Here is a 26,062-nt window from a genome sequence, read left to right on the forward strand (position 1 = left end):
CAGGTCCTCCTGACTCCAGGGCTGTTGTTCTATCCTTTGCACCACCTAGCTGCACCTATTGTGATCTATTTCTAAGGATTGTTGTGAGAATCAAATGAGATAATAAATGCCAAGCATATTTTAGACCTTAAAAAAGTTGTGACTACTTTTTCAATGTGCTAAGTTGTAAAGCTTAAGGTGCTATAGAAATGTCCATAATTATTTTTAGGATCACTAGGCTAAGTCTTATTATCAATTTACCTCCCCTCCATTATTTCTTCCTGTAGATTCATAGAGGTATAGATTTACAACTTGAAGGGACCTCCAAGATCATCTAAATCCAATTCTCTCATTTTACAGATGAGGAAGCTGATGCCCAGAGAAGAGAATTAATTTGCTCGAAGTCATACCGGTAGTAATTACCTGAGTTGGTTTTTTAACTTTGAGCCTTTGATTCCAAATCCCATTTGACTTAAGCATGGAATAAGTAAATAAGCATGTGTATTTGTGTTTACTGTTGCAGCTCATTCAATGGGAAAAGACTAAATTCATTCAGGGATTAATTCCACATAGAGGAAGTAACTTCAGATAATCATGTAGAGAGTTTGTTTTGACTACTGTCAGTTCCATTAGAAAAATGTAATCTAAAGGTAAAAATCAGTGGGGTAGCAAGCAATATTTCCTTGTCCCCCTCTTTTTGTTTCTATGAAATGCAAATGAATACTTAATATGACCTCAGTGTTTTTCAAAATTTAATTGAACAGGAACATTTACCTTTTTAACTCCCTACAATGCTCTTTTTTATGTGAAACATAATATTGTGAAATATATGGTCTGGTGACAACTTAAATTTTCTGTCAAGATACTTGGCAAGGAAAGAAATTCAATTTATATTAATGAAGAAAGTTGTTCTTTTTTGCCCCAGATCTGATTGAGGGACATTGATTTATTATGTGAACTGCAGCAGGACATTGGAGGGGGTGGGGGACAGTGAGGCTTGGGAAAGCAAGAGTGGATGGACTGAATCAAACCCATATAGGCAGCCATATGAGACCTATGACTAGTGAAAAACACCAGGAGCTGGAAGAGAGAAGAGATAAAACATGGCCTCTATTTATATGGAGGCTATAATAAGTGGAAGAGTAACCCATAAACAAGCAACTAGAACACACAATAAAGTAGTAATTGAGGGAGTTCAGAATTCTGCATTTTTTACTCAAAATGAAGGGCACATGTATAGAAGTCACACTCACACTCACATTCACCCCCACACCATTTCTTTGTCATATTTATTTCTGTAATAGAGGCCATGTACCAAACAATGTTGTCATTTATCAGAAGCAAAAACAAGCAACAAACTGGGAAATTTGTGGTCCATTGTGGTCTATTGAGCATGAAATTGATACTGTTTCTATTACAAAGAAATCCATCCTCTTATTGGACTGGGCAAGGAACACAGACTTTTTGCTGAGGTTTAGGCAGAGTCTGAAGTTGAGCTTTACCTTCTTTCTTTTTAGTCTCATTACCTTTAAATTTAGAAAGGTCTAGGAATCTGTTTTCAACTCTGTGCTTCTAAGAGTGGAGATTTAATTTTAATGTTTTCACCTTCTTGACTTTGTTGTTGTGAAAGAAGGATAGATTCTACATGGAGTGTATCAGAGTAGTAGGAAGTGTTCTCTGGAAGAATGATGGGAGCTAGTGTTGGAGTGGTCAGCAAAGAAAAGAAAACTTTAAGAGGAGATGGTAAGCTTGTCTAGAAAGTGGAGACCCACTCATCAGAGACAGACAAAGCATTATAAGATTCTTAAAGTAAGTGAAATATAATTTCTAAGATTGTTTGAAAGCTATACTTTAACTGAAAAAGGAAAAAATAAGTCTAAGTAAGAGGGAGGAAAAAAAAGAATGAGAGAAATTAATAAAGTGGAAATAATCCTGGATACAGCTGACTTTTTCTGAGAGGTCTTTTCAAATCAGACTAGCCAAACTCTGGATCTGGTATTGTATTCAGGAGATAATGAAAAATCAGTGAAAGTTTTGAGGACAAAGTTTTGAGGAATTCTACAAAGTCATTTTTCCATTCTAATGGGAATAATTTTTCTGTAATTTTATACCGAGAAGGGGCAACTAGGTAGTACAGTGGCTAGAGTACTGACCTTGGAGTCAGGATAGGAGTTTGAATCCAGCCTCAGACACTTGACACTTACTAGCTGTGTGACTCTGGTCGGTCACTTAACCCTGATGGCCTCGTATATAAGGCCATCTCTAGTCATCCTGATTCCTATTCTGGTCACTGGACCCAGATGACTCTGGAGGAGAAAGTGAGGCTGGTGAATTAACCCCCTCACTCAAATCCAAGTGATAAGCTTACCATGGCATCACTTCCTCGTTGTCATGGTTTTTTTTTTTTTTTTTTTTTTTTTGAGAGGGAAGGACAAACATCAACTCCCAGAAGAGGAATTTTTCCTTGTGGATTATTTTACTTCAGATTCTTGTTCAGTGTTAAACAATAAAAAATGGAAATTTTACTTGTTTTATTTGTTCCCTGTTTAATCATATGAAAACTCTCTAGGTAATTATCTGTTATTTCTTCCTGAACCTACCACATGCGTTTAAGACCTGATTCATTTTTATATTGACTTTTACATCAAAGAATACATATTACAGAGGGAAGAAGATAATTGGCTGTTGAATGGCACATGCTGAATAAAGAGCAAAAGGGAACTGACTAAATGAAAGGCAGGGAATTATGAATTGCTCTGCTTATTTGGATGCACATGAAAAAATCTTTTAGCAATGATGGGAGGATCAGCATGGAATTAGGGAAAGAGAATAGGCAAGAATCCCAATATCAAACTTTATAATTCCTGAGATGCAGAAACAGTAATCTTTTCTCAGGTTTTGTTAGCTTCAGATGTTTTGGGTTTGCTCCCCAGGACCCCTAGTTTCTCAGCAGGAACTTTCTCATAATAATATTAGTGTTATTATGCAAAGAATGACATTTAAAGGAAGCTGTCCTAATGGGAGAAAGAAAGGCCTCCAAAATAAACAATCTTCAATCACACTAGAATCTTCCTGAAAAATTTACCCCAAGCAGAAACGGATTAAAACAGCAGTTGTTCTTGTGATATCGAATGGGGGGCGATCACAAATGTCCAATTTCTTGTTTACAGATTCTGATGTGTCTTAAGTCACTTCCAGGAACTGCCCTATGCATATTAATCCATTCATCCATCTTTCCATCCCATCTATCCATTTATCCATCCATCGATTCAATCCTTAATTCATTTATACATTTCCACAAACTTTTTTAAAACTATGATTATATGTCAGACACTTTGATAAATGGTAGAGATATATGCAAAAAACAAACTGCCTCAGCACTCAAGGAGCATATATTTTGCTAAAGGAAAACTAAATATTTATATATATATATATATATATATATAAATATAAAATATACATAAAGTAAATGTGAAGTAATATAGTTGGGATAGCACTAGCACCTGGGAAATGTAAGTGTGTGTAGGGGGAGATCACAGTGAAAAGAGATGGTGCTTGCACAGTCTTAAAATAATTGAGACAGATTCTAAGAACTTACCTGCTAATAAGCAAATATTAAATACCTTTGTGTGCAAAGCATGGAGATGATATATTGTATATGGAAGATGATGTATTGCATATTGGTCAAAATGTAGAGTCTGGAGGGTAATAATATGCAATACACCTGGCAAGGTAAGTTGTCTGGAGATAGATTGTAAAGGGCTTTTAATGCCAAGCATTTAATTTTGAATTTAATTCTAAAGGAATAAGGGAGTCACCAGAGCTTCTTGAACTGTGTAGTGACAATCCAGTGGATTCTGATCAGTGAGGTGCTTCTGGGATCAGGTTGTGATAGGTATATGACACATGAAAATTTTGTGCTAGAAAAAAAATGGATTAACTGTCACTAGTTCTATGACTTTGGCGAAGTTACCTTTTCTTGGGCATTTAGCTTCTTCTTTAAAAGAATGATTTGGATGCTATCATTTCTAAGACTCCTTTAGCTCAAATATTTTGTGCTTCTTTGGAAAAAGAGACTAACTTCCCTTTCCTAAGAAAACTATTACTGGTCTTTATGTAACTCACTGATCCTTCTCCTGACTTGCATCCATGTGAGTGCTTGGCTTCTAAATCCATTAACTGTCATGTGTCAGCTGGATAGAATGTCCTTCAATTTAATTCAAGTAACAAATGATTCAGGTGATTGCTATGTGCCATGCCCTATGTAAGAGTTACATCAATTTAAATATGAATAAGATATGGTGCCTGATATCACATAGTTTAGAATTTAATAAAGGAGATAGTTATGAACCCAAATAATTATTACCAAAGGTGTCAAGGAAGGACTGCCACCTCTGTTGTGAGAACCACCCAGCCCTTTTAGGGACTGATCATCAGCTCTCTTGGCAAATGGACTAAACCAGGTTGAGGGTAAAAAAACAGACTTAAAATCCATCAGTGGTGAATGGAATGCCTAATCTAAGCATGTGAGAACTTACACTGGCAAAATGGGTGGATGAAAACAATTTGTTCTAACAGCCTTAAAGGTGGTTGAATCAGGTGCTTTGAGATACTTAGAATTTGGTTTTACATTAAAGATAGGAAGATCATCCACTGCATCCTGGGTGGTCGCCAGTTGTCCAAATTTTTGTCCTGTCACTAGACTTTGATTACTCTGAAACAGAAAGGGAAACTGATGGCTTTATAGTACTCAGCCTCATTTGATTCCTATTGATGTACAGGTCAAGATATCACCTTGTTGTTATATCATTGGTCCTCTTTGAAAACAAAAGTAGAAAAATGTAATCTAAAGGTAAAAATCAGTGGGGTAGCAAGCAATATTTCCTCTCCCCCTCCTTTTTGGTGATATGAAATGCAAATGAATACTTAATATGACCTCAGTGTTTTTCAAAATTTAATTGAACAGGGGGCGGCTAGGTGGTGCAGTGGATAGTGCACCAGCCCTGGAGTCAGGAGTGCCTGAGTTCAAATCTGGCCTTAGACACTAGTAATTACCTAGCTGTGTGGCCTTGGTCAAGCCATTTAATCCCATTTGCCTAGCAAAAACTTTAAAAAAAATTTAATTGAAGAGGAACAACAACAGCAATCTAAAAAGGCATAACATTCAAATCCCTTCTCTTGGTAGTCAAAGCTTAACACAATCTGGTACCAATGGGTTCCTCACAGTTTTATTGCATGATACTCTTCACTATCCACTTATACATCATCCAAACTCATGCTCTGTGATATATGACAAATATAAGCCAAGTGTTATGATGGCTTCAGAGTAGAGGGAAATAATTTCCAAAAGAGTAATCAAGGAAGGGTCCTGGAAAAGTTGGAATTTAGGATGGGAGGAAGGATTAAAAGAAAGTAAGGATTTTAAAAAATTAGGATGGGAAGGCACTCAACGTCTTGGGAATGGTTATGGAGAACTTTCATTGTTCATATGAGGATCAGTTGATAAAAGTGGAAAAGTTTAATTTGGAGAAGAAAAGCTGAAGGGTGGGGTGGTGGTGGTGGTGGTACATCACTGGTGTGTGAAGTACTTGAAAGTTTTTCCTGTGGAAGAGAGTTTAGTTTTACTCTTTTTTTTTGATCCTATAGGGCAAAAATGAGAGCAATGATTTGAAATTGCAAAAAGACAAATTCAAGATCAGTATAATTTCTTACAATTAACTATTTCAATGTAGAATTGGTCTACCTTGAGAGGTGATGGGCTCCCAGTCTTACTTCTGACTCCACTGGAGATTAATGGTTAGTTGTCCTTTTGCACATTCTTAGACAATTGGCTATTCCATTTACTGACAGAGATTTTCTGTGGCTTTCTGACTCACCTTTTCCACTGAGAAGGCTTTACATTATACTTTATTTTTTATTTTTTTCACATTTCTCCAAACAGAATTAGTTTATTAACAGTGGCACATATAGCTGTTAATTAAGTGTGTCAGACTTACCCCTTCACTCATAATCAGGGAAGAATTTCTTTTTTACTGAGATTCTAGAAAAAGGAATATTCTGTGTGGTTGGGTAATTTCACAATTGATAACAACCGGGCATGGTGGATTGGTCTTCAGATGTAGATTATTATGACCTTTTTTAATTTTAGAAAGGTTTTATTTATTTTGAATTTTACAATTTTACAATTTTTCCCACAATCTTGCTTCCCTCCCCCAACCCCCACAGAAGGCAACTTACATCATTCCCATAGTATATGCATTAGTCTAAGTTGAATATGATGAGAGAGAAATCATATCCTTAAGGAAGAATCACATAGTATGAGATATAGCAGGATTACATAAATTTTTTTTTTTTAAATTAAAGGTCTTTGGTCTTTGTTCAAAGTCCACAATTCTTTCTCAGGATATAGATGGCATTCTTCATCACAGATACCCCAAAATTGTGCCTGATTGTTGCCCTGTTGGTATGAGCAAGTCCATTCATCACTCCCATGTTGTTGTTAGGGTATACAATGTTCTTCTGGTTCTACTCATCTTGCCTAGTCTCAGTTCATGCAAATCCTTCCAGGCTTCTCTGATTTCCCATACCTCCTGGTTTCTAATAGAACAATAGTGTTCCATGACATACATATACCACAGTTTGTTAAGCCATTCCCCAATTTATGGACATTCCCTCAGTTTCCACATCTTTGCCACCACAAACAGGCTGCTATGAACATTTTTGTATATATATTATGCTTTAAAGAAAAACTGAAAGGCCCTTCTCTCCTCCTTCTTATTTCATATCACTGAGATATTGTTCCACCCCACACACTCCCCCTGTCCCTACCTCATATGAAGAGGGGATCCTCTCCACTAATGCAAGCTTTTCTGTATATATAATTGATTCTGTTCCTTTTTGACGTTTCCCACAGATTTTCCTCAGTATGCTTCCTTCATTCTTTCTAATCTACAGTCTCTCCATATCTACCAGTCATTTCCTTGCTACCTAAAAAAACACCCATATCTCTGTCATTCTCAAAAAAACCAACAATAATATAAAGCAAAAAAACTTTATTTGTTCTGAACATCCCAGGTATATCTTTCCTGGATAAACTACTCAAGAAGCTACTTGCATTAGTTCTATTTTTCTTTCCTCTCAGTTGATTAGAAACTCTAATCTGGCCTCTGATATTCTCTTTAAATTTACCAATGTTCTCTTTAACCATTGATCTTTTGTTTGCTAAATCTAATGACCTTTTCTCAATTTTTCTCCAATTCAACCTTTCTGTACTTCTAACAAAGTTGATCATCCTCTTTTTCTGAACACTCTCTCCTCTAGAGACAACACTATTTAAGAACACTGTTCTTTCCTGTTTCACCTGCATTTTGACTGCCCTTTCTTAGCTGCCTTTGAAGAATTTTCTTTCATTTCATACCCAATAAATATAAATATCCCAAAAGTCTCTTTCATGAGTCTTCTTCCATTCTCCTATCTCACCTGGTATGAACTGGTAGTCATATAAGCTCCCAAGAATTCAATTATCACTTCTATGTAGATGATTCTCAGATCTCTATATCCAGTCCTAGTCATTCTCCAGATCTTTAGGTCTTTATCTATTTTACCAATTTCTAATTGTGTTTTAATGGCATTTCATCTTTAACATGTCCAAACTGTTCCCTCTTTATATTACCATTAAGTTACCAATATCCTCTCACTGACTTTGAACCCAACTTAGATGGCCTCCTTGACTCCATTCTAATGCTTCTCCATATATGCAACTTGCCTTTTCTCTCTCCCCACTCTTCTTGTAATTTTGTGTTCTTATTGTTCGGTTGTGACCGGCTCTACAGGACTCTGGACCATAGCACACCAGTGCTGTCCTTGAATTTTTTTTTTTGGCAAAGATATTTGAGTTGTTTGTCATTTCCTTTTCCAGTGGTTTAAGGCAAAAAGTCAATTGAGTTGCCCAGGATCACACACTTAGTCCCTGAGTCCATATTTGAACTCCAGGTCTGAAGGTCTATGCACTAAACCATCTGACTGCCTCTCTTCAAATGCTCTAGAATCCAACAACAATCACTTTCTTATTTTTCCCTCACTGACATTTCATCTCCTAACTCCATGACTTTTGACTTGACTAGTCTGCATTCTTGGAATGCTTTTTCTCTTTAACTTTGCTGCTTGCTTTTCCTGGCTTCCTTCAAGATTCAGATTATATGGTCACTTTCTCTAATAGGCCTTTTTCCAGTCTCGCTTCCCCCCGCCCCCAACTGTAATACTTTCCCTCTGAGATTATCTTCCATCTACTATACATACATACATACACTCACACATATAGTTGTATATATGTATATATAAAGTCTTGCATGGAGATACTTAGTCACGTGCATCTTATTACCTAGATTATATTATGAGCCTTTGAGGGCACAGACTTTATTTATTTATTTATTTTTTTGCTTTTCTTTTTTATTTTCTGTGCTCAGCACAGTACCTGCCAAATGGTAAGCACTTAATAAATGTTTGTTGATTGTGACTGAATCATAAGGAGTCAGTTCTGAATCTTTGCCAAAATGTTTGAAGACATTGAAATTACCTGGAGAGCCCTAGAAATTGGAAGCAGTTGTCCAATGTCACCCAAAAAAGTTTGATTTATTCATCTCTCCAGAGAATTGACTCAGAGTGACTTTAACCTAGAAGAGCAGGATTGCAACAAGAAATTTTTATTTAATTTAACTTCCTTTGTAGTTGTAATGAATCATGGGCAGAAAAGGACTTTTAAGAAATAGCAACTTTTTCCCCATAAATGTTTGATTTTGTTATTTTGTGACCTTTATTCCCTTAGCTTATAGAATATATTCTTTGATATCTCAAAAATTCTTACTCTTCCATTCATAAATATTCACATGAAACATTTGTATAACAATAAAATGCTAGCTAAGGAACTTTAATAAAAATTTACTGTATACAGAGATGTATGCCTGCTTTTGTGAGGCATTAGTTTATTGTCTAGTTGGAGTTAGACTTCTCTTAAAGAAGGCTTTTTCTTTTGACTAGTTTCATATCAGTGCCTTATACTAATGCATTTGGATTATTCATTCTTCTTATACCTACTCATTATGAACTTTCAAATGAGTACTTTCTTTTTAAACATCTACTAATAGAGGAAACAGGACAAGATTCATCTTGAGCCCTGTATCTAGGATAGTAAATTACGGGGAGGGGGGTTGTAAAGTTGTAGTGGAAAGAGTATTAGATTAGACAATAGAAGAATTCTATTCCAATCTAGCATCTGACAAGAGAAGGCATCACATGTGGGAGATATTTTGAAGAAAGAAATGATGAGATTTTGCAATGTAATGGATATGTTAGATGAATGAGAATGATCAGTTGATGATGCCAAAAATGCTCTAAAGCTAGATGAATAGAAGGATAATACTTGATGATTTTAGGTAAGTTTATAAGAGGAGTGGCTTTGGGAGTGACAGAAAATGAGTTATAGATAGAAAGAAATAATAAACATTTATTAAGCATCTGCTATGCCAGGAACAGTACCAAACCCTTAATTTTTTTCATTTTATCCTTCAATAGAGCAACAATGGTCTGTTTTAGGTTGATTTTTGAGATAGAACATCTAGATTGAAATGTCCTTGACAGAAGCAGCTAGGTGTTACATTGGATAGAGCACTGGCCCTGGAGTTAGTAGGACTTGAGTTCAAGTCCAGTATCAGACACTTGATAGCTATGGGATCTTGGGCAAGTCACTGAATCCCATATCCCCACAAAAACAAAAACCAAAACACCCCAAAAGATATATCCATGACAATCAGTGATGCAGTACTACAGAATAGGAAAGAAATTATAACTGTATATAATTTAAATGTATATTTAATGTATAATTTAAATATATGTATTATATGTAATATGTATTATATATGTAATATATATATACATGAAATGTGGATAAATGTATAACTTAAATATATATATATATATATATATAAATTTTTATTTGGGAATCATCTTTATTGAAGTGATAACTGAGTCTGTAAGAGCTGATGAGATTGCTAAGTGAGAAAATATAGAGAGTAAAGGGAAGAGACCCTTGGCGGATTTATTTATTTATTGAATATGAAGTGAATTTTTTAACATGAAATTGAATTTTTGAATATTTATTGAATATGAAAGGAATAGAGGTCCTGAAAAGGATACTGAGGAGGAATAGACAGATAGGTAAGCAAGAGACAAGGAAAGAGGATGAACTCATCAACATTGTTAGTGACTGCAGAGAGGTCAAGAAGGTTGAAGTTTGAGAAAAGGTCACTGGATATGACAAGCAAGAGATAATCAATATCTTCAGAAAGAACAATTTCATTTGAATAATGAAATGAGAAGCCAGATTGCAAAGAATATAGAAAAAGATGAGAGGAGTGAAAGTGAATTGGGTCTAGTCAGATTTTTAAAGAAATTTAGTTGAGAAAAGTGGGAAAGATATAGCATTGTAAGATCCAGTAAAATTTTGTTTTCAAAGAATGGAGGGCAAGACATAGGAATATTTATAGTCAGAAAAAAAGAAAGAATAGATTGGAAGGGATTGAAGATTAGATAGAGAATGGGGATGCTTTTGGAGAAAATTTGCTAGAAGAGGTATGAGAGAATAGGGGTTGATATAGATGCTTTAGCCTTGGAAAGATAATTAGTAATCAGAGAGTAGAGTGAAGGAAGAGATAGTAAAAAATGATGTCAGTAGAATATGAGATAAGGAAGGGAAAGGAAGAGGAAGCTCTCAGTAAAAGCCTAAATTTTTTGAAGTATGAGTTGAAGTCTTTAGCTATAAGGGTAGAGTAAAAGGTGCTGTGGGAGACTTAAGGAAAAAAAAACTAACAGTACCTATGATATATGGAATATGGAATCAAATTGGGAGAATCAAATAAAGTAGGAGTTCCCTGCAGTAGTGAGGGCCAAAATGAGATTAGGTAAGTATGAACACGTGGGGACCCTATCTACACAAGCTAGTGATTCTCTCCAGTTCTGTTCAGTACTATGAGTAAGGAAAATGAATGGTACATGTTTTCCATCATTAGGTTTGGACAGGGTGTGATTGCTAATAGAATAAAGGAATTAAGAGTAGAGAATAATATGGAGATGAACTCATTCAATATGGAGTAGTCATAGCAGGAGTGCTAAAAGTCAAAAGTACTAAGAAGAGAAGGGATTGAAGATCATGATGAAAATAAAGACTAATTTTAGGAGGGAAAGATGCATGTAGAGAGATAGAATGCTAAAAAATAGCTAAAGGAATTTTGAAGTTCCTGAATATGGAAATAGAACACTTATAGATGATAACAAATTGAGATTATACCCTTTATCAAGGATTTATAGGAATTGTAATTGGAGGAATAGGTAATGAGTAGATTGAGGAACTAATAAGATAGGAATTTAAGGGAGCATCAATAGCTTTGCTGAAGTCTTCCAATATTAGTCAAGAGTTAAAGTGGAGGGGGCACAATGGAGTCAGGAGGACCTGAGTTCAAATTTGGCCCTAGACACTTAATAATTGCCTAGCTGTGTGACCTTGGGCAAGTCACTCTTAACACCATTGCCTTAAGTAAATAAAATTAAAAAAAAGTTAAAGTGGAGAAGAAACCTGGGCTAGGCACTATTGATTGAGAAAGGAGAGAAACTATGCTGGGGGTCAGTGAATAATTGCTATCATAATCCAGATTTGGTGATAAATTTGTATTGCATAAATCTCAAATGAGAAAAGTTTGCTGAATGATGAGGTAGAGGGAGATTCTAGATCTTGGTAGTGGGAAACAAGAAATATTCTGACTTTTCAACCACAAGCAATTAAATGGTGGGAGAAGGAAGTTATGAAAGAAAGTGTATCTACTAGGAGGTATCATCTAGAAGGAGCAAGATCTCAATGAGTGGCAAAAGATTAGGAAAAAACAAGAGAAGAAATAGTGAAAAATGAAAGGCACTTTGCTAATTATGGAGGAGGCACCCCAGAAGACCTAATGAAACATTTTTGGGATAGGATTAAGGTGGATGGAAATGAGGGCATGGACAGCTGGACCAGGAAGGGGGTGGTGTGTTATTCTTTGGTAGCCAGCAGTTTATAGTTATCAGAATGGGGAAGTAAGAGAAGGCACAAATAAACTATCAGGGAATGAGTCCAAGCAGTAAAGTCTGTTTATGAAATCAAGTGATGAGACGATTTGAGGTCATTCCTATGGGTTTCTGCACAGTTTTCAACTATCCATTCTGCTGTCTTAAGAGCTATCAGGAAGCTTACCAAATGACAGGCATGAGCAAGAGTATTTTTCTTCCTGCCCAGGAGGCAATGATGTCCCAGCCCATATGGCAGAGCCAGGAGCAAGCCACAGTTTGTTGTGTTGTGCCCTAAGGGCTTCTGGAAGCCTAGGAAGGAGGCAGAAGGTAGTTTGTCCCCTTGCTTCCAGAAACCCCCTTAGGAGGTAGGAGCATACAAGCAGTCACATTAGTAATCAATAATTTTCTCTGGAATGAAATAGTTTGAATTGTTATATTGCTTAGTACACCTTTCAACTCTCAACAAAATTATTCATGATAAATAGACAAAGAGGTTGCAGGATGGTATAGTGGATAAAAAGTTGACCTTGGAGCTAGGATGACTTGAGTTCCAGTCCTGTCTCCAATGAACACATACACAGAGCAAGTCAATTAACCTCTCTCTGATCCAGGCAAATCCTTAAGAATATAAATTGCAGAGAAGGTGCTGACCTGCATAGGTAGAGAGAGTGTGTCATCTAGGAATTCTCTAAGCCAATGAAGTCATAGTTTTAGTCCTTGCCCTTCACAGAGGCATGATGGATTCATAAGCCACTGGTCTCTTTTTAGTCCTTAATCTCAAACTATATGTTCAAATATACTCTCCACTATTCTCTCCTGTGCCCATTTTCACATATCTTCAGCAAAACATCAGCTAATTGATCAGAGATCTCACATTTGGAGTACCAACACTTCAGTTTGTGTTTCAAAACTATGTAAAAAGTAAGCAACAGGGATAGCTAGGTGGCACAGTGAATGGAACATTGGTCCTGGAGTCAGGAGGAGCTGAGTTCAACTCTAACCTAAGACAGTTAATAATTACCTGGCTATGTGACCTTGGTCAAGTCACTTAACCCCATTGCCTTGCAAAAAAAAGTAAGCAACAACAACTGGTTAGCCTAAAACTGGCAGCCTAAAACTAATTGGACCATCTAGGTTATGAAGTAGATAGAGTACCAGGAAGATGAATCTTCCTGAGTTAAATCTAGCCTCAGACAATTACTAGTTGTATAATACTGGATAAGTCATTTAACCCTGTTTGACTTAGTTTCCTCATTTGTTAAATTAACTAGAGAATGAAATGACAAATGCATGAGGTAATGGAAAGTTGAATGTGAGACATAAAGTGCCTCAGTGGATGTAGCACTGGACTTGGAGTTGGGAAGACTTAAATGAGTTGGACAAATGAGCCCTCAGACTTTCACTAACTGTATGTCCTTGGGCAACCTCTGTTTGCCTTAATGCATTGGAGAAGGAAATGATGAACCACTCCAGTGGTTCAGATCACAAAAAGTTGGACACAAATGAACATGACTGAGCAACAATAAGAAACCTAATTGATTCTTGTAACTTTCGTCTTTTTTTTCCCGTCATCAGCTGCCAACTCTATAGAACCAAAGAAGCTGAGGTTCAGCTTCTTTGTTTCATGAGTTATGACCAAATAATTATTCTTCACCTATTGATATTTTCATAGTATATCAAGTCTGTCTCCAGAATTAAAAATTGAAAGTTTTCTGAGGCCACTTCAACATCATAATGCAACAATGGAATAAGAATTTTGAGGAATGAGTGAATATGAGAGAGGGAACATGAATGAATTAATCAACAGATATTTGCTGATATTTTCCTAAGATCCTGTGTCAAATGTTTAGGAAAACATGCAAAAATGACCATGGTATTATATCTATCTTCAAGTACTGTCACCCACCATAGCTCTGGTGTGGGTCTGGACATGAATTTCTGAGAGTCAGGTCGGGTAGACAAACATATCCAAACATGAAAGGTTGGGAAGTGAAAATCTACCAGCTTTATTTTTGGAAACTCAGACTTTTTATAGCAAAAACTTATTTCAGGAATGACCAGTTAAAAGAGACCCAGTTTTACAATTTCCTGGGTAAATTTACAATATTTGTTCTTAGAAAAATGCATGCTTCTCTATCAAAGAATCCTTTTACAACCATCCTGGAGCCACAGATTATCCTAGGTCATGGTTCACTGGTGAGCCAATGGATCCATCCAATGAGCAATAATCTATTTATACCTTTGATGAAGAAGATCACCAAGGATATGTGAATATCACTCCCTGGGGCTAGCCCTCTACAAAGTACTTTATAACTTACCATGAAAGTCCTATTGTTTCTTCAGGGCCAAGCTCAAATCTCATGTTTCCTCACCAAAGGATCATAGTATAAAGTCTTAGGATTTGGGATATGGAAACCAGTCAGTAAGTATTTTTAAGAGTGTATTATATGGCAGGCATTGTGATAAGTACAAGGGATACAAAGAAAGGTTAAATACAGTCCCTACTCCCCAAAGAGCTCACAATCTAATAGGGGAGACAACAGGCAAGCAACTAGGTACTAATGGACCATGTATAGGATACATTATATGAAGGAGATCCAATACACAATACCTTAGTAGGAGAAAGGCATTAGAAACAAAGAAGATTGAGAAAGGCTTCCAATAAAAAGTTAGATTTTTAACTGGGACTTGAAAGATGCTAAGGAAGTCAAGAGGTAAACCTGAAGAGGGAGAAAATTCCAGTCATGGGGGAGAGCCACTGAAAATGCCCAGAGTTTGAAGATGGGAACAGCAAGGAAATCAGTGTCTCTGAGTTGAAGATTTACATGAGAGGGTCTAAAGTGTAAGAAGACTAGAAAGGTGTTTAAAGGTAGGTGGGTTGTGAAAGTCTTTGAAGACCAAGCAGAGAATTTTATATTTAATTACCGAGATGTGATAGGGAGTTTTTTTGAGTATGCATACATTGAATATAATATGTTTGAGTCTGCACTTTTTTGGAAAATCACTTTAGCAGGATATACCAAAATGGGGAGAGACTTGCAGCCAGAAGGCTATTGCAGTAGTCCACAGGTGAGGAGATTGGTTGGTTCATGTCTTTCATTGTTGAAGAAGACCAAAATGACATTGCTATGTTTGAGACAATTTACAGTGCACCAATAAGAGCTCGGAATGCTCTACCACAAGTTGGACACAAATAATCCATGTGAACACCTGGAGTGGGTATGATAAACTCATTTTACCTTTGAGCTGCTACAATTCTGCTTTCCTCATAGAAGGCAGACCCCTCACTGATGAGGGTACACCCTGTTGGGTGGTCCTGTGCCAGTGTCTCTCATGCTGTACAATCAATTCTAAAGTTCTTTAATGAGACTTCAGGGTGTCTCAGCATTGCTTCTTCCAACCCTATTGTGAGCGCTTGCCCCTTGTGAGTTCTCTATGAAATAGTATTTTTGGCACACATATATCTGGTATTCTAACAATTTGTCTAGCCCTTTGTAGTTGCCTTCTCTGTAGTAATGTTGATATGCTAGGCAGTTTAGCTCGAGAAAGGACCTCTGTCTCTGGTATCTTCTCCTGCCAAATGATCTTCAGAATCTTCCCAAAACAATTTAAATGGAATAGATTCAATTCCTTGACATGGTGCTGGCAGACTATCCAGGTTTCACAGGCATGTAGCAATGAGGTCAATGAAACAGCTCTGTAGACCTTCAGTTTTGTAGTCAGTCTAATATCTCTTCTCTCCCAAACTTTCTTTCAGAGTCTCCCAAATACTGAGCTAGCTCTGGCAAATGTGAATGTCAATATCACTGTCAATGTGTACTTCTCTAGAGAGAACACTGCCAAGGTCAGTGAACTTGTCCACAGTACTCAGAACTTTTCCATTTGCTGTAATCTATGGTTCCACATATGGATGATGTGGTGCTGGCTGATGGAGCACCTGTGTTTTCTTGGTGTTAATTGTTAGATGAAAATTAGCACAATCAGCCAGAGAATCAATCCAGACTTTGTTGCATCTCAGCTTCAGAGACTGCATTGAGTGCATGATCATCTTGCAAACAGAAGATCATACACTAACACACCCTCCACTTTGGTCTTGTCTTGTAGCCTTTTTGGGCTAAAGAATTTGCCATCAGTTCCGTAGCTGACCTTGAGGTCATGTTCATTCTCATTGAAGGCATTTGATAACATGCCTGAAAATGTTACACTAAAAAGGATGGGAGCAGGGATACTTCATTGGTGACTGGGAAACTTTGAGAGCATCATCCACTATCCAGAACCAGGGCATGCATGCCATTATGGAGCTGATGTACACTTCTGATGAATTTCTCCGGGCAACCAAATTTTGACATAATTTTCCATAAACCCTTGTGACTGTATCAAAGGTCTTGGTCAGATCTACAAATGTTGTATACAGACCTCTGTTCTGTTCTTGAAATTTTACCTGGAATTGTTAGGCAACAAATACCACATTGGCTGTTCCTCTATCCTTTCTGAAGCCCTGCTCTCAGGAAGGTGATCAACTTCCAGGTTAAGGATCAGACTATTGAGAAAGACTCTGGCAAGAACCTTACCAGCAATGACTAAAAGAGAAATACTCCTGTGATTGTCACAGGACAATCTATTCCCTTTACTTTTATAGAGCTGGACATTGGAGGCATCCTTGAATTCTTTGGGGGATAACCTCTTCATACCATATAACCTGGAAAATTTCAATCAGTTTTTGGATGAGTAATGGATTCCCCTACCTTGTAGATCTCAATTGGAATAGAATCAATACCAGGTGCTTTGCCACTGGAAAGGAACCTAATGGCATTCAAAACATCTTCTTCAATTGGAACTTCAGCTAGGGACTGATTGACTTCAACTTGATTTAAGCAGTCAATGGCTTCTGCATTGATTGATGATGGCCTGTTAAGAATACCATGGAAGTGTTCAGCCCATCTTTCTAGGATCATACCCCTTTCGTTAATCAATGCAGATTTATCAGCATTGATGGTGAGATGTACCATATCTTTGGTTCATAAATAGCCTTCAGGGTATCATAAATGCATTTTGGTTTGTTACTGTCTGCATAAAATTGAATTTCTTCTGCCTTCTTTCTGAGTCAAGATTCCTGCATCTCTCTCAGCTTTGCTTGGACTTTACTTTTAATGGAATTAATTACTGCCTTCTTAGAGATAATTGTATTATACTACTGGTAAACCCTGTGGAGTTTTTATTTTTCATTTAGCAGCTTCTATATTTCCCCATCACCTTCATCAAACCAGTCTTGGTGTTTGTGGATGTTCTACAGTGCTGTATACCAGATCTCTGAAAGCTGCCACCTCCTTTTCTTCTCTACTGTTGCCAACTGTATGTTGGCTCAGTATTCTTTCCAAGTTAGCAAAAAATGGTTCCCAGTCAGAGAGATACTAATCTCTTGACATTAATTCTTCTAGTATTCACTTTGCCATGGGGCTAGCACTTTAGTTGAATATGAATATTTAACTTAGAGAGGCTACGTCTGTGATCAGTCCAGTACTCTGTACCACACTTTGCCTTTGTCACTCTCACATCCTGTCTATCTCTTCTCCTTACAGTCACATAGTCTAATAGATGCTAATGTTTGCTATTTTGCTACAAGGGTGCATCCAGGAAGTTTTATTGCTTTTAGATAAACAGAAGACAGTGTTTGTGATATTGTCATGAGATGCACAAGTCTTCAGTAGGAGGTGACCATTGCTTTTGCTGTTTTCAACTCCATTCCTCCTAAGGACTCCCTGCCATGTCTGGTAATCTGAGCCTGCTCTACATCGAAGACACCAAGTCATCCCCTACATCTAGAACCATCACTAGTTGTCATGACTTTGTCTTGCTCTGCTGGATCACGATGACTTTGGAAGAGAGAGTGAGGTGTTGACTTTGTGCAGTTCTATCTCGCTTAAATCCAATTTACACATGCAACAAAAAACATCACTCATAACCATTCCTCAGAGTCCTGTGGCAACAAGAAGGTGGTGAAGCAGCAGGTGTGGATAAACTAGGAGCTGTATTCACAACCCTGCTCACTGGCAGCCCAGGTCATAGGATCGTTTCTCCACTGAAAGCAACAGTGAGATTCAGTAGCACCCCCAGCAGCCCTTTTAAGGATCACACTGCTCACCTCCGGATTTGAGAACAGGTGCCGTAAAAATTGTCTGCTTACCTAATTCTGACCTTATTTCTGTCTCAGGTAGGGAATCCCACAGTATAGTCAAAATAAAAAAAATCTACAAAAACTTCTTCAAAGATGATTCCACTCACCATTAATATATAGATTACACAAGATCCAATAGACCTGAAAGACAAACATCTCTTGTTGCAAGATAACTCAGCAGGTATGGTATCCAAATAGCAGCCCTGAGTGAAACAAGGCTGGCAGATGAAGGCCAGCTTACTGAAGTCGGCTCTGGATACACATTTTTCTGGAGTGGTCACAGTGAAAGGGAATGTGAAGCTGGGGTAGGTTTTGCAATCAAAACTACTCTGGTTGAAGAGATTAAGACCTGCACTAAAATGGTGACAATTCCAAAGGAGAGAAGGGCATGTATTTGAGAGCTGTTGGCCTTAGCAAAAGAAAGTGTGAGATGATAAGGATTTGAAAATGAAAATTAGGTAGAAAGGGGGATATGGTTATGGAGAAAGAAAATGAGTTAAATTTTAGTTATATTCAAGTTAAAATGTTTGAGATGCAGTAGAGAGCTTAAGGTTGGGTAAAGCAGATTTGAGAATTATTATCATAGAGATGATATTGAATCTCTAGGAGCTGATGAAATCATCTAGAAGGAGAAGAGAAGAGAGTCCAGAGCACACCCTTATGGGATACCCAAAGCATGACCTGGAGAAGCTCTATCAAAAAGACTGAGAATTAGTGGTGAGATTGATAAGAGGAGAACCAGAAGAAAAGAGTGTCCTGAAAACCTAGAAAGAAGAGTGAATCAAAGAGAAAATGATGATTGACAGCTTCAAAAGGTTACAGAGAGGTCTAAAAGGATGAAGATTGGGAAAGATCATTGGAGCTGGCAATTAAGAGATCTTCAGAGAGAACAGTTTTGGTTGAATAGTGAGATAAGTTGAATGATAAGATTAGAAGTCAATCTAGAAAGTTAAGAAGCTAATGGGAAGAAATGGAGTGGAGACATCTATTGTATATAGCCTACTCAAGGAGTTTAGTCACAAAAAAATGGGATATGAGATGGTAGTTACTGGAAGGATCAAGTGAAGGTTTTTTGAGGTCAGGGGAAAGATATAGGCATGTTTCTGGGCAGTAGAAAGCAGCCAATAGATATGGGTAGATTGAAGATAAGTGAAAATCTGACCTTTGAGATCACCTCTTTAAGTCATATCACACTCCTATCTTGAATGATATTTCTTTACATGTCATAGTCTTCCCTCTACTCCCTTCCCATTTCTCCTCTCTTCCTGTTTCTGGTTTCAAGCTTAAAGTCTTACACATAAGGGTTACTTAATAATTTTTTTCCCAATGGATTTTATAGACATAAAAACCCAAGGTCCCCAAATTTAAGTGTCTTGTCCAAGTTCTCACAGGTATTTAAGTAGCAGAGTTTAGATTTGAAACTGGAATCATTTAGTACAAATCATTCATTTTAGAGTCAGGGACCTGCAGAGAGCTGCACTGAGCTCCAATGCAGTATTCAAACAACTGGCCCATACCTTGTTAATTCCAGAAAATGATCTGAAGAATATGATTATTTTGTATTCTGGGATGATTCACCCTTAAGGCATAAATCAGTTGGGGTCACTGGGTAAGATGACTTGCATTTCTGTGGTAACAGAAATATAGTAGGTGTCAGTGATGTTAGTGAGACAGAGTTTTAGCAGTTTTTGGTAATTTCTTTGTCAATGATTCATTGTGTTGCTCAGAGTAAATCATCTGAAAAACACTTAGATTTTCAAATGATCCAGTAAATAGACTCAAATAAGAAGTCACCAAAGATTTTTTAAGTATGCAAAAATAAGTTATTCATTTGTTGAAGAAAACATATTGATGTCATAAGTATAGACTTCTTATCCTTTCTTTAATATTAGTTTAGCTAAACTAAAGTATTCAACAGGATCTTAAAAATTATCTATTGCCATCCTCAGTTTTTTTTAATTTTTTTAATTCTGAACTTAAACACCAAAAAAGAAGCATATGTATTCACCCAAAAAAGATTTTTCATGAAATCATGAACCACCATTTCAGGGTTTTCTTTAAAAAACATATAGAATGAATTTTACATCAGTGTCACTAAGTCTTTCCCCTGTTTTGTCATCACCAGTGCTTGCCTAGCCTGCCTCCCTTCCTCCCTCTCTCCCTCCCTCCTTCCTTCCTTCCTTCCTTCCTTCCTTCCTTCCTTCCTTCCTTGCTTCCTTCCTTCCTTCCTCTCTCTTTATTCCCTCTTCAACTAACCAAGTGAAAGGTAAAAAAAATCCTGTAACAAATAAACATAGTCAAGCACCACAAATGCACACAGTGGCCACTTCCAAAAATGTATGTATTTAAATCTTGTGTCTACTACCTCTTGATCAGAATCTAAATATATCTCATTATAGGTACTCTAGATGATGATGGGTCATTGCTTTGATAAAAGTTGATTATATTTTCAAAGTTGTTTTTCTTTACAATATTATTATACTTGTTCCCTACTTCTTCTGGTTCTTAGTTCACTCTCTAACAATTCATAGCACCCAGAATTCTCTAAAATTTCCTTTTCCCCCCACTTTTAAGATACAATATTTTCTTACATTTATATGCTATAATTTGTTCATCCATTCCTCAGTTGTCCAAGAGGCAAACCATAGTAGTACCCCTTAGGTTCAATTTAAAAGAAAAATTTTTCTTCACTGTGCTGAATCTACTCCATTGCATTTTTTTTCAAATTGTGTTTGGGTTTAACTCTCCTTTGTCTACTTCAAATAAGAGCAAGTTTTGTTGAATGTTCACTTCTCCCTCTCCTTCCTTTACATTTGTATTTTATCATAATGCCATTAAGGAGTTATAGTAAGTTTCATATCTTCCTCCTTTTTGCAGCAGTGTATTTCTCCTTTTGTCTTCCCTTCTCTTTTCCTTAATAAGCCCCACCTCCCATGCCCCCCCCCCCCCAATGATTCAGAATACATACATTTTTGGAAGTGGCCACTGTGTAGATTTGTGGTGCTTAACTATGTTTATTTGTTACAGGAATTTTGAATGTGAACTCCATGGTTTCTGTTTTTTTAAAAACTCCTTTGTGATTTGAAAATATTATTGTACTAATGGGAGATTGTATTTCTTGGTTTTTTTTCCTCCTATCATCTCACTATTCCTCCTTCTTTTGAATTAGAATGTTTCACACAACTGCTTCCCATTACTCATAGAAATTTACCTCTCTCAGTCACTTGTTTTATATTTTAAAGTTCCTCCTGAGAAATGCTTATAGGTTCTCTAGTCCATTAAATATCTCTATTTCCTTTGTCGAATTATATTAAATTTGCTCTGTAAGCCTATATCATTTGACTTGTGTAATTTTGTATTCAAAAGTGTTTCTTGTTTTTAGTAGAAGACTTTGCATGATCCCTACTCTAGTTCCTTTGTATTTAAATTGCTTCTTTCTGGGTGTTTGAAATGTTTTTTTTTTTTTTTATGTAAGAGCTCTGTATTTTGACTATGACTTTCTTGGGACTTTTCAGTGTTCCCTTTGAGAAATGATTGTGGAGTCTTTTTCTCTTTGTTGCCTGGTTTTAAAGACTTGGGTAGTTTCCATTTATGATTTCTTGAAATGGTGTATCAAAATTTGCTCTCCCCCCAGCCTACCTCTCACCCTACCCCTGCCCACCCCAATTGTTTTCAGGAAGTACAATGATTCTTAAATTCTTTATCAGTAGTTTTTGGTATTCTATATCAGTAGTTTTTGGTATCCTATAGACCTATATCAGTAGTTTTTGTTATCAACATTTTGTTTCATCTTTTCAATATTTTCATTTTGGTTTAACATTTCTTACTGTCTCAGGGAGTCATTGGTTTCTGTTTTATCTTTTCTAGTATAAGGAGATTTCCTATTTTGTCTATTATTTCATTTCTTCAAAGTATTCATATAGTCTTTGTACTCCATTTCCCCCCCTAAGTTTCTGTTTGAAGTATTTATTTGCTTGGCAATAATTTTTTATATTGGTTGGTGTTTTATTTGATTTACTCATCACATTCAGCTCTAATTCTTGAATTAGGTCTTTGTACCATGGCTATCTATTCTGCGTTGCTGGGTGGGTAGGAAGGTCAACACCTTATGATCTTCCCTTGTGTCCCCTGCGTTTATGTTCTGCCTTCCTACTCTTGGGGTTTGAATGCCCTGGATCAGTGAGGTTCAGAGTAGTAGATCTTGAGGGCTTGTCCTCACTCTCATGCCCTGGCACCCCTTTCTTTTATCTCATCACAGACTATTAGAGACTTTAGAGTTCCTGGGTCTAGACTACTTAACTTTAAGCATTATTTAACATTCCTGATCTCTGGTGGCTGCCAGCTTCTGGGTCTTCCAAGGGCACCATCCTCAGGATTTCCTCAGTGGATCCCACAATCTTTTTTTTAAAAGAATAAATTTCTAATTTTTTCAATTAATACATATTTATTTTTCTCTTCTTTCTACTTATTGAAATTAAGTAAGCAAATTTAAAAACAAATTCCCATATCAATAATGTCTAAAATGTATATTGTATATATATGTATACACACACACACACACACACACACACACACACACACACACACACACACTCTTTCAGGGGGTAGGTAGCATTTTTCCTTATCAACTCCTCAAGAACTGTGATAAGTAATTTCACTGATGAGCTCCCAGGTCTTTCAAAAATATTTTTTTTTACAATGTTGTTATAATTTATCTCCTGCTCACATCATTTTATGCTCATTCATGCAAGTCTTCTAGGTTTCTCTGGAGTGATACATTTCATTTTTTCTTATGACCCAATAGGATTCAATTACATTTTAAACCTTACTTTGCTCAGCTATTCAAAAGGGCTTGTAGGTTACATATGTCACTGGCCATTTCTGGGTTGTCTAGAAGGCCATCATTGGCTGGTACTGGCTTTGTTAGATTGGGTACTTCTTGTGCAATTCTATTGTGGAAGAAGTCACTGTGCTTTCTCATAGCAATGCTTAATTTTTTATTTATTGAAGATATATGGGGGAGGGGCAGCTAGGTAGTGAATATAGCACTGGTTCTGGAATCAGGGCCTGAGTTCAAATCCAATCTCAGACACTTGATATTTACTAGCTATGTGACCTTGGGCAAATCACTTAACCTCATTGTCTTACCAAAAAAAATTTAAAAAGATGTATGGAAGCTAAGTGGCCTACTTTTCCCTTCAATGGGGCCCATCTTGCCAGAAAGTTCCCTGTATTCTTTCCTCCTTAGTTTTATAGTTGAAGAAACTGAAATCTAGATAAGTGACTTGCTTAAAGTCGTAAGTGCTAAATGGTAGAACCAGGATTCCAACTCAGGGGCACTATCTTAAGTTCCATTTCTCTTTTCATTAATTTATGCCACCTCTTAGTTTACAACTATGTTGAAAATTTTATGCTATGACTAATATCTGGAAAACATTGGGATTCCTAGAACAGGTAACATAATCTGCTCTCATAGTTGTACATCCTTAGTCCTCTCAAGTTGTTCTTACCTTCTGCCAATTTCTATTTGTTTTTCTGATCCCAAGATAACAAGTCATGCAACAGATCATTTGCCCTCTAATGCCTCTAATCTCTCTAGGGAATCAAAGAATCAGAAATCCTCTGATTAAGAAAATTAGAATATGGGGGTCCTCTCTTTCTCAGATATGGATCTAGAGCCATATGGGACTCTCTTGTACTACTTATTAGGCCCATATGCAAATTAGAGGGCGAGACTTGCCAAGGACAGAGAAAAACTTGAGTCAGAGCTTAAAAACAATAAAGTTCATTAAAAACAACAAACTCTTATTGAATTGGAAAATGTTGAATTCAAAAACAATTAAGTTAATTTAAAACCACAACCCTTATAGAGGATATAATCAGGGAATTTTAAAAAGTGAAATTGTTTTGTAAAAATTTTTTAGCACTTTTATTGAGTTTAAACTACCCTAGAAAAATTGTTTTATTTTATTTTTGAATTCCATTTTTAGTTTAATAAAAAAGTTTTATACTGACTTCACTTTAAAAAGCTCTGAATTAGCTTTTTTTTTTACTTTAGTAGAATGATTTTTGCATATAGGCCTTCTGTTCAGCTCAGTTTTTAAAGCACAAGTCAAATGTGGCAAGATGGTAGAGTAATTTGTCTCAAAAGCCCAAAATGCCTCAGAAAAAGGAATTATGTGCCAGATATATAGTACAATCAGAGCTGAATTTTCAGGAGGAAAACAGAGAAACTCCTACACAAATAAAAGCCTCACAAGATAAATCAGGTAATTCAAATACATCCTTGCTAAGAATCTCTACTGTATGATTTGGATACAAGGAGAATAAACCAAATAAAAGATTTGTGACTAAGAGTCTGACTATAGGGGTTTCTGCCTATTTCCCCAAAGGCAAGTGGCTCTGACTTAATTCTCTTTTCCAACTAACAAAAAGTAAAGGAAGACCAATTTTGCTCAGCCACAGAAAGGAAAGGATTAGTGGTAGGGGTAAGGAGGTTGGGGGAAGATAAAAGATATGAATGATAGAGAGCTCAATATAGAACCAGAGACTTGATGCCTTAGATAAAGGGCACTGGAGACCCACCTGGGGCCAATCCTTTCTACCTAGAAGTCACACTAGGAAGGGATTTGGACCAGATGAGTGTTGACTCTTAGTATGAAGCAGCAAAGAAGGCTCCTTATGTTCAAAGCATGAGACAACTAAAAGCTCAGTAAATCTCAGTGGCCTGTGCAGCAATGGAAAGGATATGAACCAAAGAGTAGTTAGTGACTAAGAGTTACAAGATAAATACAAAAAAATAAAAATTCAAGAGATTTTTTTTTATTGAAAAAATCTTTGCATTAAACAATTAAGAGAGGATTATAAAAACAAAAGGAAGAATGGGTAAGCACTCAAAGAGAAATTATGTATTATGATATGAAGGGAAAAAGTGAAAATCACTGAGCTTAAAAAAACTTTCCTAGAGATGATACGACAACTGGAAGAAAGAAACTAGAGTGACTCAAAGGAGAAATAACATATTTAAAAGAAGGAATTAGAGATGAATTTAAGTTGAACATCACTTCAAAATTGGAAAGGAAAGGTAAATGCTAAAGAACATGTGTCTGTGTTGGCAGATGGATGCAGGAACCTTATAGTGTGTTTATCTCTGTGGGAATTAGGGAGGACTTTGAAATTAGGATACCACTTTTTTTTTGAGAAAAGTTGGATGTCCCTGGATAGTAGGATTTATTAGCTCATAATGATGATGTTTGTCCTTTAATCTTGACATCATATGATACAATGATAAGAACACATGGATTGGATTTGAGTGAGGAGGTACAGTGCTAAGTCACTAGTTTTACTTTCTCTTCCAGAATCATCTGGGTCCAGTGGCCAGCTATGAATCAGGAAAACTGGAGATGGTGCTGGATGTAAGGCAATCAGGGTTAAGTGACTTGACCAGGGTCACAAAGCAAGTAAATGACAAATATTTGAGGTGGGATTCAAACTCCTGTCCTTCCTACTGCAAGACCAATACTCTACTATTCTACCTTGCTACCCTATTAGGTTATAAAGGCAAAGATAGGAAAGATGACTTTAGGAATAATGGCGGATAATATTAAGACCAGGGAGAACCTTTTGACTTCATGACTTGGAGGGAAGAGATAGTTTAAGAATACTACCTTGCTTCCATACAATATTATTTATTGCATTAATTAATATTTACAAGGGTTAGGCAGAACAGAAAAATAGGGAATATAGACTATAAGCTACAAAGATGATGACACACTAGAGGGGGCTCATACCTGATATTTCAGAGATTAAAATAAA

The 26,062-nt window shown here is 36.6% G+C and overlaps 1 protein-coding gene and 1 long non-coding RNA gene across 5 annotated transcripts in view; both read left to right on the forward strand.

The window, feature by feature from the left end:
* The window catches only part of LOC141506594 (uncharacterized), a 63,703-nt gene extending 63,248 nt beyond the window's left edge, over positions 1–455 (forward strand). The window contains exon 3 of the long non-coding RNA XR_012473922.1: positions 340–455. This is a non-coding gene — a long non-coding RNA (uncharacterized LOC141506594). The remainder of the gene's footprint in view (positions 1–339) is intronic.
* SPOCK1 (SPARC (osteonectin), cwcv and kazal like domains proteoglycan 1) overlaps positions 1–26,062 on the forward strand; it is a 1,031,033-nt gene that overhangs the window by 616,904 nt on the left and 388,067 nt on the right. The window lies entirely within an intron of this gene.

The sequence above is a fragment of the Macrotis lagotis genome, chromosome 1 (assembly GCF_037893015.1).
Source record: "Macrotis lagotis isolate mMagLag1 chromosome 1, bilby.v1.9.chrom.fasta, whole genome shotgun sequence".
Taxonomy (NCBI): domain Eukaryota; kingdom Metazoa; phylum Chordata; class Mammalia; order Peramelemorphia; family Peramelidae; genus Macrotis; species Macrotis lagotis.